Below are 5,729 nucleotides of genomic sequence, written 5' to 3' on the forward strand. Positions count from 1 at the left end.
GTGACAAGGCAGAAGGAAATGTCTATGATGTATCTTCTGCACAGGAGAGGTGAAAGGGGAGTGTTAGTTGGTGGATAAAAGAAAGAAAAGAGAATGACCTAATGCAAAAAAGGAAACCTCAGTCTCTTCCCATCTCTCCTCTATCAAAGTTATGCAGCTAAGGGCAATAATACCCACAGTAAGAGCTACCAATATAAAGGCAGCACACCATAGTGGTCAGCAGGCAAAACTCTGGAACTAGTCAATTTATGTTTAAATCCTGGGGCTACCACTTATTGCTATTGGGTTGGCCAAAAAGTCTGTGTAATTTTTTCCTTAAAATAAAAGACATATTTTTCATTTTCACAAATAACTTTATTGATTTGGATATTTTGAATATGTTGGCTATTTCCCACATGGTATAATGTTCATTGTTCTAAATTAATGTCTTGATTTGATCATTATCTACTTTAACTGGCCTACTGGACCATGGAGTATCCATCATCCAGAGAGAAATCTCCAGCATGAAACTGCAAACCACTTTTGACACATTTGATCAGTCACAGTACCTTCACTGTATACACTGTACAAATCTTTTTCTGTGTTTCAGTTGCATTTTTACCTTTCTTAAAGTAATAAATCATAATATGCCAAAAATGTTGTGTACTTCCTTCCATCTTCAATATTAAAATGGCTGCACAAAAATTTATCATTTTGATTTTTAAGGTATGCTAATATGACAGCTATCACAATACAATTTAACACAATTGTTTTGAATGAAGTTAAAGACAACTAAGCACTATTAGAGCCATCTTACAGAAAAAACCCAATATAAAACAATATCGCTATATAACTGATAGAGTCATTAAACTTCTTCATGTCTTAGATTGTCTACAAAATAGTACTAATAGTACTTAGCTCATTGGATTGATGTGAGGATTAAACAAGATAACATATGTAAGCTTCTAAGACTTGTACTTGACACCTAAGCACTATAGATAAAGCTTACCATGGATCAAGCACTTGTTTCATTATCTCATTTAATGCTCAAAACAACCCTAGTATTTAGCAGGAAGTTTTTCTGATTCAGGCATCTGAGATTTTCATCTCTGGGCTTGACTGTGTCTAAGTTGATCTCAAGATAACTAGGGAGCCTGGCCCACAGTATGGACAAACTGTCAAACCAGAAGTGGTAACATTATTTTGCATTTGGAAGGGCTGAAGATAATGCCCACAGGGATTAATCTATAACACTGGATGAAAAGGAGGCTAGAGTTTTGATGATTATACCAATAGTTAAAGAGTAGAGTGATGGAAAGAAGATGGAGGGGCAACCATAAGAGGCAACATCATAAAAGATTTCCAGGTCAGCTTCACCAGGGGAGCTGTTTGGAATGGGATTACTAGATCCAAATGCAATAACACAAGAAGGATAAGCAAAGATGGAAAGCCTTTGTAACCTGTGAGAAAAATGAAGCTGTGTCTCCTTAACCTACTCTTCTTTGGATTTCATTTGTATAACTGATAAGATTTGAATGATGCAAATAAAGGATACAATAGCAGTAGAAGACCCAGCAAAAGTAGGAAAGAAGGAAAACAAGCAGCAGCCTGGTAGAGAATTCAATTGCAAAATGGATTTCAATTTACAGAAGGTCCCTGATTTATAATGGTTCAAGTTGTAAATTTTGGACTTGATGATGGTATGAAAGCAATACACATTCAACAGAAACTGTACTTTAATTTTTAAATTTTGTTTTTTTTCTGTGCTAACTATATGTTATATGATACTTCTGTGCTGCTGAAAAGTGGGAGTGAGAACTCAGAGTTCAGTCAGCCATGCAGTCACGAGGGTAAAGAACCCATATTCTACAGTGTGTTTGTCTTATTAGATAGTTTTGTCCAACTCTAGGCTAATTTAAGTTTTCTGAGCATGTTTAAAGTAGGCTAGGCTGAGCTATGGCATTTAATACGTTAAGTATATTGAATGCATTTTTTTCTTAACAATATTTTCAATTTACAATAAGTTTATCTGGAAGTAATCACATCATAAGTCAAGAGCATCTGTACTACTTACAATTTGGGCTGCAAGGGATTTTACTTGAGCCATTAATAGTGATTCTGGAAAACACTTTTGTCAAAGACCTCTGAACCAATTTTATTTTTGTTAAATCTCTTGATTAACTAATGGCACTCTCAGTTGTATACTTCCAAATGTGAGTATGTTCCTGAACCTATGTTATTGTACTTGTTATTGTAATTACATGCTTAAATTATTACATAGCCTAATTATACGAGTAATCAATCAACTGTTTGTCTTGATTTTTTTTTTTTTTTTTGCTTAAAAATTCTTCTATATATGACTGTGGAGAGGCCTTTTGAAAAATGGAACTATTACAAAGGTTACACATATAATAAAAGGAAATATTGAAGAAACTATTTTTAATCCAGATAGAAAATAAATTAGAGACAAAATTGTTAATTTCACACATATAAAGAACTATCCTGAGGATAACTAAGTTTCTTCTTTGAGGGTCCACTAGGATATTCTAGAGATAGCTATTAAACAAATTGAACAAAATGAAATAAAGAAAAAAAGGTACAATAGACAGAATAAAAGCCTTCATTTTAGGCAACAACTGGCATTGACCTGTACAAGAGTCTGTCCTAAGAGATCCTAGAACATACAATGACTAGCTTCAGACAACATCAGAGGAGCATCCAAGTAGCCTCATAAGTGGCATATCCAAAGGAAGATCTTGGCAGGCTCCAGACACTGCTGAGGTGAATTATACTTACCATAGTCATCACCTACACAGCAGCTTATACACTGTGGTCAGGGTCAATCCTCACAGTCAGCCTGAGGGTTTATCCCATGCACAAACTGGCCAATAGGAATCAAAGTTCAATTACAATAGGAGGGCTCACATAACCCACATGAGGGACATTCCTGGAGGACCCAGCTCAGGTTATTAAATAGACTACATCACTGAGTTCCAAAGAATGCTTATTTCAAAAGGCCAGCCTACCAAGACCAAAAGACATAGAAAATCTACCTAATATGTAGACACAAATACAAAGAGGCAGGCAAAAGGGAGAGTCAAAGAAACATGAAGAATACACTGGCAGAATAAATAGTAGGTTGGGTGAAGCAGAGGATCAAATAAGCAATTTGGAAGACAAAGTAGCAGAAAACACCCTATTAGGGCAGCAAAAAGAAAAAAGAATTTAAAAAAATGAGAATAGCTTAAGGGATCTTTGGGACAACATGAAGTGTAACAACATCTGCATAATAGGAGTACCAGAAGGAGCACACTAGATCAGACAGATATAGTTGATATCTTCACAGCATTTCAGTCCTAAGCAGCATAAAATACATTTTTTTCAAGTGCACATGAAACATTTTCTAGGATAGACCACATGTTAGGACACCAAACAAGTCTCAATAAATTTAAGAAGTTTACCACAAGAAATAAACAAAAAACACAAAAACACATGGAGGCTAAATAACATGTTACTAAATTATGAATGAGTTGACAATGAGATCACAGAAGAAATCAAAATATACCTTGGCACAAATGAGAATGGAAACAACAATTCAAAAATATGCAGAATGCATCTCAATGCAGTGGCGCTGGGTCAGGTAGCGGTTGAAATGGAACTCCTTCTCCAGTTTAGCATCTGGTAGCACGTGTATGTCTGGTGACCCCACTTCCTGTCAGGCCCTGAAGACCGCATCCAGGGATAAATGCGGAAATTGGCCTCATCCAGAGAGCGCAGCATGCCTTCGTCCGCCTTGTTGCAGTTACCCTTGGCAAGGTCACTGCAGAGCCCTGGGTTGTTTTGGTCACAGAGGGCACAAGGCAGGTTGCTGTTGGGCACAAAGGAGCAAGAAGTAGGCTCGGTATTTTGGAACAGAGAAGCCCCTGCTGTATAATTGCTAAAAAGAGCATTCACATAATACGAAAAACTCATAATTTTGACCTGTGATTTGTTGTCCAGCAGCTTTCAGAGTTGTTTTTATAAGGTAGCTTGATATATGATAACATTACACCCCCAGATTTACATTTGCATTTCAGGCCTCCATCTCTTTGTTGATTTTCTGTCTGGAAGAAATATCCTCTACCAGAACTGTATTACCATTGATCTCCCCCTTTATGCCCATCAAGATGTGCTATATATATGTATATATGCATATCCGTATGTTGGGTGCATATGAATTTTCCTAAGAGAAAATTTCATAGCATTATAGGTCTATTTCAAGAAACAAGAAAAATCTCCAATAAACAATCACACTTTAGGCATAAGAGAACTTGAAAACAAAGCCCAAAGTGATTAAAAGGAAGGACATGATGAAAATATGAGGAGAAATAAACAAAATAGAGTAAAAGAAATACAAAATATCAATGAAACCAAGAAATGGTCCTTTGAAAAGATAAACAAGATTCAAAAATCTTTTACTATACCTTTCAAGAAAAAAAGAGAGAGAATGCGAATAAAAATAACACTGACACCACAGAAATACAAAGGAAAATATGAAAATATTGTGAACAATACTTACCTGGCAGGGGAAATACCATGATCATGAAGGGGGTTTTCCCAGGGCAAGGCTTATCCATTGTACTCTGGATGTACCGACCCCTGGAATTTCCCCAAATATGGGAAACTCGACTGCATAATTTGTGGTAGTGCAGGACTGTGTTCATGCTCTCCCCTGGAAAAAAAAGAAAAAGGAAAATATTGTGAATAACTATATGCCAACAGATTGAATAATCTGGATGAAATGGATAAATTCCTAGAAACATACAATCTTTCAAAAGTGAATCAGGAAGAATCAAAAATCTGAAGAGACCATTTAGAACTAATAAAATTGAGGCAGTAATCAAAAAATTCTCAACAAGTAAAAGTCATGGACCAGATGACCTCACAGGTAAATTTTCCAAACACTCAAAGAACAACTAACACATATCCATCTCAAATTATTCTAAAAATTCAAGAAGAGGGAGAACTAAGCCCTTTTCACAAAGCCAGCATTATCCTAATTCCAAAACTAGATAAAGACACTACAAAGAAAAAACAATTATAGGTCAATATCACTGATGAACACAGATGCTAAAATCCTCAACAAAATATTAGCAAACTGAATGCAGCAATACATTAAAGAGATTATACACCAGAATCAAGTTGAATTTATTCCAGATATGCATGGTTGGTGCAATATCTGCATATCAATATATGTGTTTCAGCACATAAATAACATGAAGGATAAAAACCACATGATCATATCAATAGATATAGAAATAGAATTTGATAAAACCCAGCACTCATTTATGATTTAAAAAATTATCAGCAAAGGGGCAGAGAGGAAACATAACATAATAAAGGCCATATGTGACAAACCCACAGCCAACGTCATATTCAACAGACAGAAACTAAAAACGTTCCGTTTAAGGTCAGGAACAAAACAGGGATACCCACTTTCACCACTCTTATTCAACATAGTACTGGAAGTCCTAATCACAGATCAAACAAGAAGAAATAAAAGGCATCCCAATTGAAAAGGAAGAAGTAAAACTCTTATTATTTGGTGATGACATTACACTGTATATATAGAACCCTAAAGATTCTACAAAACAAAAAATAAAACAAAACAAAAAACCCTACTAGAACTGATAAATGAATTCAGTAAAGTAACAGTATACAAAATAAATATCCAAACTAATTTGTATCTTTTTTTTACAACCTGGTGGCTC

At 35.4% G+C, this 5,729-nt stretch overlaps 1 non-coding gene across 1 annotated transcript; it reads left to right on the forward strand.

Annotated features, from left to right (window-relative positions):
• Positions 1-4,529: 4,529 nt before the first annotated feature.
• On the forward strand, positions 4,530-4,693 carry LOC149996097 (U1 spliceosomal RNA). The gene has a single exon (XR_016507531.1). It is a non-coding gene; the product is annotated as a U1 spliceosomal RNA (small nuclear RNA).
• Positions 4,694-5,729: the final 1,036 nt, after the last annotated feature.

The sequence above is a fragment of the Furipterus horrens genome, unplaced genomic scaffold (assembly GCF_987537825.1).
Source record: "Furipterus horrens unplaced genomic scaffold, mFurHor1.1.pri manual_scaffold_12, whole genome shotgun sequence".
Lineage (NCBI taxonomy): Eukaryota > Metazoa > Chordata > Mammalia > Chiroptera > Furipteridae > Furipterus > Furipterus horrens.